Source organism: Condylostylus longicornis, unplaced genomic scaffold (genome assembly GCF_029603195.1).
Source record: "Condylostylus longicornis isolate FDR11 unplaced genomic scaffold, ASM2960319v2 ptg000080l, whole genome shotgun sequence".
NCBI lineage: Eukaryota > Metazoa > Arthropoda > Insecta > Diptera > Dolichopodidae > Condylostylus > Condylostylus longicornis.
In genome coordinates this window covers 1,003,920-1,018,226 of record NW_026578048.1, presented here as the reverse complement: position 1 = coordinate 1,018,226, position 14,307 = coordinate 1,003,920, and the positions used below count along the sequence as shown (strand labels likewise).

Here is a 14,307-nt window from a genome sequence, read left to right as displayed (position 1 = left end):
TTGCCTGTGCGAAAAACTAAAATTTTACCGCGCATTATTGTATATTTATACGTTAGCTATAAACATAATTTTGTAAACGTCAAAAACTATGACAATAATGATTTAGTTCCAATAAAGCACATTTATTATTTGAAATTAGAAATTTCAATTGTTTAAATACATGGAATTAATTTCTTTCGACAATGGTTTGCTGCTTTCCACGTCCGTTTTGCAATATGGCAATTTGTCAAATTTTGTATCAGTAAGTGCGGCTTGTATTTCTTTCTCTTCTCGATCTTCATTTTCATTTCTTTGGACTGATCGGAAAAAAAATATTAGAAAAATTGCTAAATTATTATTAATGACATTAAAAATGAACATTTTTAATACAAGATCATCAAAATTTACAATATTATTCTACTCACATTCCATTATATTCCCATTCTCTACATTCTAACTGTTTTAACTATAAATGAAATAGATTCAAAACAAAAACAACTACTTATATAAAAAAATTTTTTTTTGTGTATTTTCGTGATCGAAGGTCACACTTTAATGTACACATTGATACAACGTCATCGTTAACGATTTAAAATAAAAAAATTTCATCTTTAAAAATTTCAGATTCATCCCATATTAGATGGAATCTTCAATTTAATTTTTTTCTTTTGGCTTTTTGGTTTTTCTTACATCAATTTAAAACTTGTAAAATTTTATAGCAAATTTATTTATGAAAGAATTAAAAATTCAATGACCTTATATGTATTTTTTGTTTCATTTTAATGAAAATAAAATAAAAAATACAAAATTGGAATATTTCATTTTAATTGTAAAATCTGACAAGTTGTAATCTTTGTGTAATATAGAAAATAAAATTTATTTAAAAAAAAAAGAAGAAACATGGTCTAAAAAACTTAGATTTAAGATCTATAGTATGATGATGGATTGATTTATTCATAATTTTAATAAAGAAAATTTTTTATGAAAATAAAGAGAAAAAAAGAGCTCAACCGAAACCCTTTTGAATAAACAAACAGTCAAACATATTTTTTTGCCTTTTTTTTCTAACCTATATAAAATACGACTTTTTTATTATCTATTTGGAAGACTTGATTTTGAATAAAAACTAAATTAATTAATTATTTTATAAAGTCAAATTAATTTAGGAAATTAAGATTTTTTTTTTAATTTCTTAACCGTATATAAAAACGTATATTGTTGATTTTGAGAACAAAAGCGTTTAAATTAAATGTCAAAATGTGTTGTCATACAGCCATCACTTTTTGAAATTTGTAATCAATGTGCTTTGCCAAAACATCACGAATAGACTCAAATCTGAAAAATGCTATCAAATTTCGACTTCGATTATTTCCACTTCTAGACGATAAAGATGACGTAATTGCTTGCATTGTTTATGCCAAATTGTTTTAATAAGCTAAATTTTAGCTTATTGAGTGTTACTAATTCACAAGAGTCAATCCCCATTACTCGGGGAAAATTTTTAATTTTACAGTATTTTTTAACATATATGAAAAACTGGCTGAATGGTTTGTTCACTTTTTTGAATTAAAAATAAATTATTCAACTTTTAAATGAAAGTCTAATCGAAAAACCTGTCACTTTTGTCAAAAGTTTTCATTCGATAAAAAAAATTGAATACGTTATTTTTGCCGAATTAGTGGAAATCAACAATTTTGTTTTCGTATATCATAGTATTTTTGTATTGTGTAAAAATACTAGTGCCCGAACTGAAGGGAAATCCATCTTTACCGCGAAAAATTATGTCAAATCCTTAACATTTCATGTAATAGTAACAAAACATTTTTCGATTGTTTTGACAATCATTTGCTATTACTTAATTTTTGATATTTATAAAATATTTTAACCCATAAGTATATTCTCTGCAAACATATGAAAAATGAAAGGTGAACTACTTAAGCACTCATAATCAAAGCAAATTAATTTCGTCACAAATGCAAATTATTTTTTTGAGCACCTCATAATTGAGGACACTTTAAACAACAAACTTAACATTCTAAACAATATTAGCTAATCATACTCATAAAATCATGTGCATATAAGCTTATAGTATTCCATATGTATAGAAAATTAATTGTCCCTAAAAACAATTGTCAGATAATTTTCAACGAAATCGAGAAATTTTCGAAATATTCGTTTGTTTATTTTTCTGAACTTTTTTCTCTTCTTTCAAATTTCTATTATTTTTTTATTTTTTTCCATTAAATATTCATCAGTCCGTCAATTAATATTGTAACCCTATCATAATGCTACTTACATGGGTTTGTCTCATCAATAAAACTTTGCAAAAAAAACAAAAGGAAAAAAAACAAAAACTATAAACAAACTATAAGTTTCTTTTTTTATGCCATTTATACATTATGGGAATTATAATAAAAATCCAGATTGAATCAAGAGTCACGATGGAAATCTTACCATCTCCGATTATCACGATGATGTTGATGATGATTATGAAATCGTCATTAACTTATAAACACGTCTATAACCTATAAAAATAAATCATAATAAAAAAATAAAGTAGAATTTTTGTTTGTTTTTATTGTTTTTCTTTTTTGTATATAAATGGAAGATTTTACATATTTTACTAATTTTGGAAGAAAATATAAAAATAGAATTTAGGTCAAGTTTATGTGAAAAAACAAAATACAAAAGAAAAAAACAAATATTAAAAATAAACAATAGCGTACCGGACGGACATAACGCGTTGTTTATATTAAACTGAACTAATCTAACTTTGCCATAATAACCACAATACTGTTACATATTATTATTTTATGGAAGATCGACATTATAAACACTGCTTAAACTAAAATTCAAATCTAATTAGTGCAAAATTTCATGAAAACCACTCGAACACCAATTTTATTAAGAAAAATTTTAAGCAGATGGACAAAGACAAAAAAGCAAAAAAAAAATTTAAAAAGAAAAGCAAAGAGAACAAACAAATTTTGTTACGCTTTAAAACCATTAACGTTCGCTTAAAATTTTGTTTTGTTTTTTCAGCTTTTCAGCTGTTTGTTGCTCGCATTTTAATAATATACGCGAATATGTAAATTAAGCCGGAAATTTTATTACTTTTTTGTTTCATTTTCGTTTAAAATACTATTAAAAAAACTATAGCAGCAATAAAACAAAATTGAAAGCGAAATTGAACAAAAAAAGCGATTTTGAAGCGAAAGCGAAATTGAGCATAAAAAGCGTAAGTGATTTGAAGTGGAGTGAAATTTTTAATAAGTACGTAATATGGAAATATATGAAGCCATATATTTAATTTATCACTTAATCAGGATAAATATCACTTAAGATCACTAAATATCTTGGGTGTATTTCCCATATTTATTTATAAATTATTCTTATATCGATATTTTTGGCCGCATTCATTGACCTAGAGAATATTCACGAAATGCAGAGCTTCACAAAATGAAGATTAAAGTTACTTAATTAAAGTTAATATTGTGACTTTAAAATAATTAGAAATATTTATGAATTCTCAAAAAATAATTTCACTTCATTGTTTTAAATCCAATTTAAAATCCAATAAAGTCGTCTTGACTTTGCTTGCCGTACGCAGTTCGAGCACAGTAATTATAGAATTCCTATACAGTAATTAAAGTATTTTCATAGTGCAATTCTGTCTTGTATTCATTTTGGAAAATATCTTTTATAATAGGCATATGGTTTCAACTCTTTCCGTTTATTTTCAATTGCATTTTGAAACTAATTTTCTTGTTTAAGAACTCCTAATAACACCAGATATTTTTAACACCAGATTTAATTAATATCAAAATTTTTGTATTGTTTCCATAGAATTTCTAAAAAAGTGCTTGCAATCGATTAAACTGAGACATAAAAGATTCATACTCTTACACTTTAATTAAATTAATTAGCAAATGAATTAAATTTTTATATTCAACTTATATAATAGAAATTTTTTTAAATCTCGCCTTAATTTATGCTACATAAGAAATTTGTAATAGAAAATTAGTATTAGATTCGAATTTGTAATAGAAAATTAGTATGAATATTAGAAATTATTTTAATATCAAAAACCCAAGATGTAGGCTCAAGCGGCAAAACAAAAACGTGCTATTCAATAAAGCATATGGCTTCCATTCCAAAGAACAATTTTTTTTCGAATTAAAATACGGAAAAGTGGCTTATAAAATTCCAAATTTCAAAAGATTTAAGCGAGAAACTACAAATTAATTTACGCATTCATAACAATTCAAAGCGATTAATTTTTGAATAATGATTTAGCTATAAGATATTTATAAAATAAAATTTTTACTATATTATTTTCTATATTCGAAAACAAGCTACTAGGTTCTTATTTATAATGTTATAAGAAGAGCTATATTATTAATTGTACAAGAAAATTTAATTGAATTGTTCTAACAACATTAATATCGTATGTGCGGCAGAAAACGATATGCTTTTAACAAATTAATGAATAAAATATTTAATTTTTGATTATTGTCGCCTTAGTAAACTTCCCACGGAACGGAATAAAAAAATTCATCAATTTTCAAAATTATTTTTCATTCACAATAATTTTTTTGTCGATCATACACTCAAATAATTTGCGGTCAATCATAATACAATGTGTATACTTCTGGTAATCTCATCAAAAAAACTAAAAATGGAAAAAAAAATTTTACTTTTCATCACAATATAGTTATACGTTATATTTTATCTGCGGAATTTCCTGACTTAAAGTGATGATTATTTAAAACAGAAAAAAATAATTCTTAGAAATGTTTGTTGATGTCTCCAAAAAAGAGCTGAATCCAAAAAATTTCAAAATTAAGTAATAAAATAGGAAAAAAAAAAACTTGACCCTCCCTGTATGTGGGTTGACTTAGATAATTTGAAAAAAAAAAATTCATTTGTATAACAGTATAACGCATGTACAGCTTATACTAGAGTTGTTGTTTTCTTGATATTAAAATTTATAGATAAGCAAATAAGGTATCGGAACATGACCAAATCTACATATTCTATAACGCATATAAATTATTTTCAATGACCTTTTCAATGTTATCTTTATTCATATCTATTTTCGAATTATTCTGTCATCTAAATTGATATAAAAGAAATCATATTAAAACTAAAATGTCTTACATAGAGCTATACTTCTGAAATGGAATGAAGCTGTTATATGCATTTGAAAAAAATTATCACGGAAATAATTTGAAAATAATTATGGAAAATGCAATGACATTTTCTTTTTTGTTTGAAATTTAAGACATCAAATCAAATTATATTCTTCTTTCAAAATTAATTTTTTGTTCTCAATTACTTCTTGTCGAATTAATGTGAGCCAAACAAAAGTTTTTGCCAAACCAATGTTTTCGCTCTGAAAAATGTAGGTTAATTGCTCTACTTATTTTTATTTCTAACCCATAAACATTATTTCTGAGAATTTTATCACATATTATAAGGAAATAAAATATTAGAACACCAGTTTGATACGACTCTTATTCTGTAGGGTTTGAATTGAGTCTTGTACATTCAATATACCACATTCCAAAATAATTTTTTATACATATACATAAACTGAATTATTCACAACAGAAGCAAAATTTTTACCATAATGCACATTGCTTTTATAAGTATTTTATTTCAAATATGACGATTTCTAAGGTCATGATAATAATTTTCTATATATACCATTAAAAATTCAAATTATTTTAATCTAATTTTCGATTAGATAAAATTCAACTTAATAGGCGAATATCAACTTAATTCCATTATTTGTTTTTTATTAAACGTACATTTTCAATACAACATGAACTATAAAAGTTTACATTTCGATTATAAGAAATATATAAATCAATAGAAGAGTTATAAATTTCAATTAAAATTTTCATACTTATACATACGTATAATTATACTTACATATTCGTTTGATGTTGTCAAATGCTCTAATTCTGTTCACCAAGGTTGAAAAATTTAAATGAAATTTTGTATATTTGCAAAGATGATTTCTTTAAACAAATTATGCAAATTTAATAATCGCCTCCCTCTCTTGCCTCTCCTCTTATATGCACATTAAAATATTTTTCATATTTTATTTCAATGAATAAATTACTGCTTATACATATCTCAATTATTATACTACTTCTCCCCTTTAAAAAATCTTTAATGAATTTTTATGACAAATTATTTTGTAATAATTGTTTTTAAATAATTTTTTTTTACATTATTTTTCTGCATAAATTAAAAGCAAATTAATAGCGCAACAATTCATTACAATTTTTTTTTCTTCTTTAAATAACATGTAATAAAACAACAAAAACTAATTTACACTAAGCAAATATGTACGAGAGATTAGAAATCTAAAGTCATAAAGCCTTATTTAATAAGAAAAATATTTATTAGGCATATTAAGTTTAGTGTGAATTAGACAACAGTTCAAAATTATTTTGAATTTGTGTTGAACAAAATAATGAGCAAAGTTATTTTTCGTATTTTACTATTTTCATAATAAAAAAAATTTTTACAGTATATTCGGTGTAGCAAAAAAAAAAATTAACTATTACACCCCTGGTTTCAGAAATGAGTAAGAGAATGAAAGAATTATGTTCTCATGAGTAAGCTTAGTTGAACGGTGTGGCACGCTGTTTTTATTAACTCACGCAAAAATAATGGGTGATTTCTTTATTCTTTAGAAATTTAAAAAAAATATATACAAAACTTGCTAATTTTACGCATCATTTTTATAAAAATTGAAAAAGTAATCGTTTGCAATAGAAAAACACAATCTTAAAACATTTTTTCACACATTTCGACCGAAATATTGACAACTATAACACACTATCGAATTTTTCGAATAAAACTGATTCAATTTGACGTTGGCAACACTGTAAAGAATCACTTGTGTCAAAAGTAGAAACGCGTAAAATCAAACAGTAAACAAAATAAATTTAAAAACATAAGAAATTTGAGTAATTTGTATGATGAATTGAATTGCAGTGCGAAAATAATGTGCTGAACAGTAGCTGTGGTAAAAGGGAATTAAATTTTATAACGGAATAATAATAAAAATGTATTTAATTCTTCATCTTTTGTTTTTTTGTTGTCTTATGTTTTTTTTTTCTTAAATATTTGGGTTTATCTCATTATCTGACATTTTACTTATTAACTGTTGTTTATTTTTTTTGCATTTACGTTTTGGTGGTCGCACAAATTTTTTTTTTGGGTTTTTACTACTATTAATTATTCTTTTTTTTTTGTTAAATTTTGGTCATTTTTATGGGAATTTATTTGACAAGCTATATACTTTACATTAGTTTGACTAGATAGGCACACTTAACGCTTTATAATTAAAATATTACAGAATTTTTTTTTGACAGGTATTTTACATCAATCTTATTTAGTTAAATATGATTTTTATGGTTAATTTTTGTATATAATTAGGTATATTATTACATTTAATAAAAAAAACAGATACAATATTATACAATATGTTGTAATTGTGGTTTTTACACAATATTATTTAATATTTTGTGTAATAAATTACATGGTATGCTAAATAAAGTAGTTTAATATAAGTAGTAGGCAGTTTATTATAAGAGACTGGAGAGTTATACAGTGGAATATAACATGTGTACATAAATATGTATGTTTATACATTAATTAATATTATATTCATTGTCATACATGTAATTTCAAAAATTTAGATGATGTACAGTAATGTGATTGCATTTACGTTTAAAGTGTTTGTATTGTCACTTGTTCTTGTTAACTAATTTATTTCAATTTAAAATTCTTATTGATGAATCGTTTAAGACGAGTGTAGTCAATCTAATGTAATAAATTTTTTATGTACATTTAAGTGTAATTAATTATAGTACGAAATATAAGTGACCAAAGTTATATTTTCATTTTTGAAATTCCTGTACATACATACGTATATTACATAATCATTTACATAATATATTATACGTTTTACAATAAGTTTTCAAGTAATTTTGCAATTCACAAAATTTTCGAAGAAAAATATGTAGTCGAACACGAATATTTAAATACACACTAACTTTTTCCGGATGCATTCAATTATATTTAATCAAATTTTGCATGTATCCGTGTAAATTTGTAAAAAGCGTGACATACATTAAAAAATGGGATAAAATCTGTTTTTAAGCGAGTTTTTTTTTAAGTATTAACTTCTACATATGCGTATTCGATTGTGTACCTTATATTTAAATAAGTCACTAATAAAGAAGAGATCAACGTCAATAGGTATGGTGTCACACATTCATTATTTCCTTCCTCACTATTAGTGATTAACTAATCAATTTCAAAACTTTAATAATTTAATTTTTTTATTATCAAATTTCTTACCAGACGATCTAAGAAGACGATTCGGAAAACAATATATTCTTGGAAGTCCTTAAAATTTTCTCATCAATCTATTTAATTCCAGACACGAAGAAACTTACTGATTCAAAGGAATTATATAACTAAAACCTAAATTTTAAATGTAATATAAAAATAATAAAGCAAATATTCAATGTTAAAATTACCAGAATAAATTCTTCTTCTTTATATATAGAAATAAAAGATCCAATAATTAATTTAATAATAAATTCAAATGTCATCTTACCTACATATATTTATATGTACATATTCACAATAAGAAAATATCTTTGTCATAATTGTGACTGATTTATAATTCATATAGAATTATTATTTTGTGTACCTTACCTCACTAAACCAAATCCCTCTAACGTACATTATGCAAATTAACTGAAGTGGCAAATTTTCAATTGATACGTATCTTTTTTTTTTTCTGCTAATTTTTATACTTTTTAACCTTTAAAACACGCTTTTATTGGATATATATGTACATAGTATTGACAGATAAATATTTGTTATTAATAATTATTACCGACCGTATTGTGTATACAATAGGTAGGTTATGTGATGGCAACAAATTTTGCATATCGAGTTTTCGGTGGGAATGCACTTCTCCATAGTAGGGAAGACTATTTTTAGCAACCTGTCGGTCTGTCGGTCTGTCGGTCTGTGTGTGCACGCGTGTATTTCAAGATCGGCTGAACCGATTTTGATGAAATTTTATATGTAAGTTTGTTTCCACCATGACACGGATCGATCAACTTTTGGTATATATTAGGCCTCGGGAACTGCACTTTTTAGCGGGCCTGTTTTACATTTTTGAACATTTTGAAGAAAATATTCAACCGATTTACTTGAAATTTTATATATAAGCTCAGCTCAACCGTCCGCGAAAATTTCTATGTTTTGGAAGAAATCAGGCATCGGCAACTAGACGTTTACTATGGGCCAAATATACATTTTTGTGTATATAAAGAGAAATAATCAACCAACTTCATTGAAATTTAATATATGAATTCCTCGTATTTAAACAATGAACATATAAAGTTTTTGGAAAGATCAGGGCTCGAAAACGGATTTGCGGGCCGATTTTACATTTTTCACCATATCCACAGAACAAATTGATGGAATTTCTTGAAATTTGATATTTGAGTTCTGGTTGTTACCGAAACTAACTGGCGAGCATTTCAGGGAATTCGAGTAGCACAAAGCGAAACTCTACTAAGAGCCAAATTTACATTTTTCTAAGTATGTTAACTATAAGCTTACTAAAGTCCTAAAAATTGAAAAGAAGTATTTAACAGACATTTTTATAATATTCTGTAACACTTTCATTTAACTAGACAATACACAATGCGGTCGGTTATGTGCTGACCACATCAGATTTTTTTTGTTTTACTTCATACACAATGGTAGTATGCAATTATGCCTTATTATTATTATAACATTTACTTATATGAATTGAAATATTTGTCACTTCTTGTTCTACCGATATAAAAACAAAGAAAAATTTTCATATGTAGATGAAAAAAAAAATTATCTTTTAACCCTTGAGACATAACACTACACAAAAAAAAAACTAAACGAAATAATTTAAAAATGGTTAAAAAACAAAGAAAATCGTGATTCATGTTTTAAGATTTATGCGACCTATGCACATAGTGAAGGTTCAATAATTTTCTGAAATATTTTACTTTTAATTTTCTTTTCTTTCGGGTTTTTTTGTTTTATTTGATTCCAAATTCAAAACAATTTTTAAATCATCTCTCTCTTTAGCACTTTACTACACATCTGCGCTAATATGCACTTCAAATAGTAAAAAAATTTTTCTATTCCAATATTTACAATCATATAATTACTAAAAATCATAATGTTTTTATTCGTTTTCTCTTTCTTTGTAGCACTTTTCCAAAAAAAAAAATTTGAAAAAAACATAATGCTTATTAGTTTCAGTCTGTTCATCCATACGTCCATCCATCTGATTTACACTTCTACTAAGAGATAGAAAGATGAAATTTGAGATAGAAAGATGAAATTTTTGTACATAAATACACTCTAACTTAAAATTTATTTCTTTAGAAGAAAATTTTTATCTATATCCCCCCGCTTTAAAAGCTATAGCTCTTCAAAATGAAAAAATGCCATTTTTTTACTAATAATTTTACTTTTTGAACTACATATAAACTTGTCCAAATTTCGATAAAAACGAAAATGTAACAGTAAATCAAAAAGTATAATTATTTTTCTTAATTCACTAACTGTTCAATTCAACCATTATGATAACGTTTCTTTCAAGTTCTTTTTTCCTCATCCCAAATGTATGCAATAAATCGTTTTATTTTGGTATATGAATGTAGTAATTTAAATAATGAAATGTTGTATTAGATTGTTTTTAAAAACCGTATTTTTAATTGTTTAAGAGAAAAGTCCTTCTCTACAAACCATTAGTTTGGCTCAACTTTTTTACATTTATGTAAAAGAAAATTGTATAATGAGTTTGTTAGAATAAATTTTTTATTTAAGTTTAGAAACACAAGCTAATTGAACTAGAATATAGGATACTGATTATAAAAGTTAAGCATATTTTACATGAATACCTTATGTACTTACACCACTTGAACTTATTCAGATGATTTTCTTTGTTAATTAATCCACAAGAGGTTCAAGACAGAACAAAAAATTACGGAATTACTTCTACAAATGTATGTTTGTATATGTATATTTTGGAAAAAAAAATTAAAATGTAAGTATTGAATGAACATGTAAAATTAACAGCTCATATGCATATTTATGACAGAAATTGCAAAAATCACATTTTTGATATCAATAGTTTAAAAACTTGCAATAAATACTAAGAGTACCTTTTTCATCCCCTTTTTTTCTCAAAAAGCATTTCCCTTTTTCAATTGTCTTCTAAAAGTCCATTTAAATTGTCCATCTTCGGGGTTTTTTGGACAGATATCTGCATATTGACTTTTATGTACGTCAATTGCAACCTGCTAGAAAATATTACAAATTGAGAATTTACTCGCATACACAATATTGAATTATAATCATAAAATTAAATGAAGTTATCTAATATAATTTTTTAATTTTTGCATTTATTTATAATGTAAATTTCAAATTGAGTTTCAAAAATCTGTTCAAATTTCCCTAAAAAACTTTGATTTTTTCTTTAATTAAAGCATTAAATTTAATGTGACGAAAACATGTGTTCCTTTCCAATCAAAATGATTATATAATTTAAATATTAATACTTGTACAAAAGACTACTAATTCAGGATTTACAATGAAAGATTGTATAACTACTCTAATTCTCACAAGTATTATTTTACAATGAAATTTTAAACAGATGCATTTAATTTATTACAGTCAACACTTTTTTTTTTTATTATTATGTTACAAAATTTCGATATAATTTTTACAATTTTTTTTTACCGGCGCAAAATGCAATTACTTTAAATAAAAATTATACTTAACACCATTTTCTATATAAATACCTAGGTATACCTATACATACTTAATAATATAGGACCAGATGATATTTTGTCTATTGCAAATATACAATTAAAGTAATTAAATGAAAAAAAATTGCAAACACTAAAACTACACATACAAACAAATTAAAAAAAGTGAATAAATAATCTGAAATTTTGAAATTCCCTTACAAGTTCCCTTAATTTGTAAGAATTTTTTCCTGCAATTGCTATGGCTAGCTTTCCTATCGTACATCCATACATACATATTAATGTATATAAATGTTTGGATTGACTGACGGATTCGTGTGATAAAATTGTCTTTTAATTTTTTTTGTTTGTTTTTGTTTTAAATTCAAAATCAAATTTCAATATCATAAAATTTAAAATACATAAATTTATACCTTTTCATTCTTTGAAACAGAGTGTAACAAACCCCTTGCTAATACTTATATTACAGAAGACGCATAATTTTGACAGCTGTTTACCACAAATTTTAACAATTTACGTTATGTATGTACCTAGCTTCTGCACTAAGTTCTATTTTTCGGCAAAACCACTTAGTTCTATTTTTGGGGAAAACGACATAATGAAAAAAAGAGTCATCCAATTAGTACATAAGGTTATAATATCACATATATGTATGCACATGTGTAGTTTAATAATATTCTGATAGTTTTATCACATAAAAATATCATATGATGTGTTACGATAGGATACCATCACGTCTATACGTTCTATTCTATTTAAATTAAACAAAATAATTAAATAAAATTTTATAGATTTGTTAACAACACTACTATTACACATTTAGTCCGAAATATAAAAGCGTATTTTATTCAATTCGTTTTTATTTTAGTAAATTAATATCTTAAACTAACGAAAACTATAACTAAATCGAAACATCTAGAATGAAATGCCTGCATGTACGCATATTTCAACTACGATTTGATATAGCAATGGGAAACTGTTTAATTAAAGGCTATTATTAAAGGCTATTGATAACTGTTCATGTTTGATGTCTGCATATAATAAAATAAAAGAAATCTGTAGAATGAACTGTTTGAAATTTTCTTTACCGATTGTCATCTATTAAAATATTATAATGCTTTCAATTACGAGACACACTGTACATGATTAGTTAAGTGTTGAACTCTTGATTGTATTTTTCTCTTTATTTTCATTTTCGTGTCTACATTTGGTCTAAATCCCATATTAATTTAACAGTTTGAAGGATCACGATTTTATTTGTAAATTTTGTTAATATTTTATTCATGCTTTAATTTTAAACTTATTTACTTAAGTTGGCAATTTAATTTTAGTAATTTATCGTAAGATTTTAAAATTAAATTCAGTTTTGAAAATTTTCCATTTTATGCATTTGTAATATAATAAAACTATGTATAATAATTTGAAAAACTATACAGCTATACTATGATTTTAAATTTTTATAAAATAAATAGTAAAAGCAATAGAAGGGCTTTGATTTTTTTATTGGCACGAATGTATTATCAGTTGTCTTTTTATTATTATTCAAATAAATGCATTAAGCAATGTATTACAACATACATAATTAGGTATTTATTAGGACATACATACATACATACTCGTATATACCATTAAGAAGCACGGAACGTAGGAAAAGGACTTAATTGTTACTTTAAATACTTATTATTATTGAATAATTTACATACATATGTACATACATATTTTGTTTTTCTTTTTTATTACTTATATAGATTTATATACATAATTATGTTTGTATGGATGTAGTTAATAGTAATTTCATTTCATAGCTGAAAACTATTAATTTTGTAATTTTTTAATTTATTTTGTTCATTTTTGATTTCTTAAATTTTTGCCATATTGTAAAGAAGGCACTAAAACTACTTAATAACGGGTATTCTAGTGTAAATTGCGCGATATTAGCTCTTTTTCCACTGAAATAAAATGATCCACAAACTAATAAAGTAATTAACAATAATCGCACTTATATACATATACATGTATACATGCTTATGAATGTAGGATTCTTCCGGTTAGTGGTTGAATTTTTTGGTTGGTGGTTGAATTAATGATACTTCTCAATTTCGGAATTATAATAGTGAAGAAGAAGAACAATAACTATATTTAAACTTTTAAAGTTAATAATTTTTCACTGATTTATTTTTTAGTAACTCAAAATAACAATTTTAATTTAATTTAAATATATAAAACAGAATTTAATTCTCAATTTATATTTTACTAGTAAGAGGCACTATTTCTTGCATAAAGCAATTACAGCATGACCTTTTTAGTTTTTTAAAAGAAGTTAAGAAAAGTTATAATTCATATGAGCTGTTTAAAATTTACAGTAACAAATAAAAAGTCTACAAAAGTTAAGCATGGTTTACACTACTCAAATAAATGTACAAAAATAATGTGAAATGTACTGAAATTGTTAACAGATTAA

The 14,307-nt window shown here is 24.6% G+C and overlaps 1 protein-coding gene across 3 annotated transcripts in view; it reads left to right on the top strand.

The window, feature by feature from the left end:
- Positions 1-14,307, top strand: part of LOC129613030 (mucin-2) — an 87,758-nt gene that overhangs the window by 69,887 nt on the left and 3,564 nt on the right. The window lies entirely within an intron of this gene.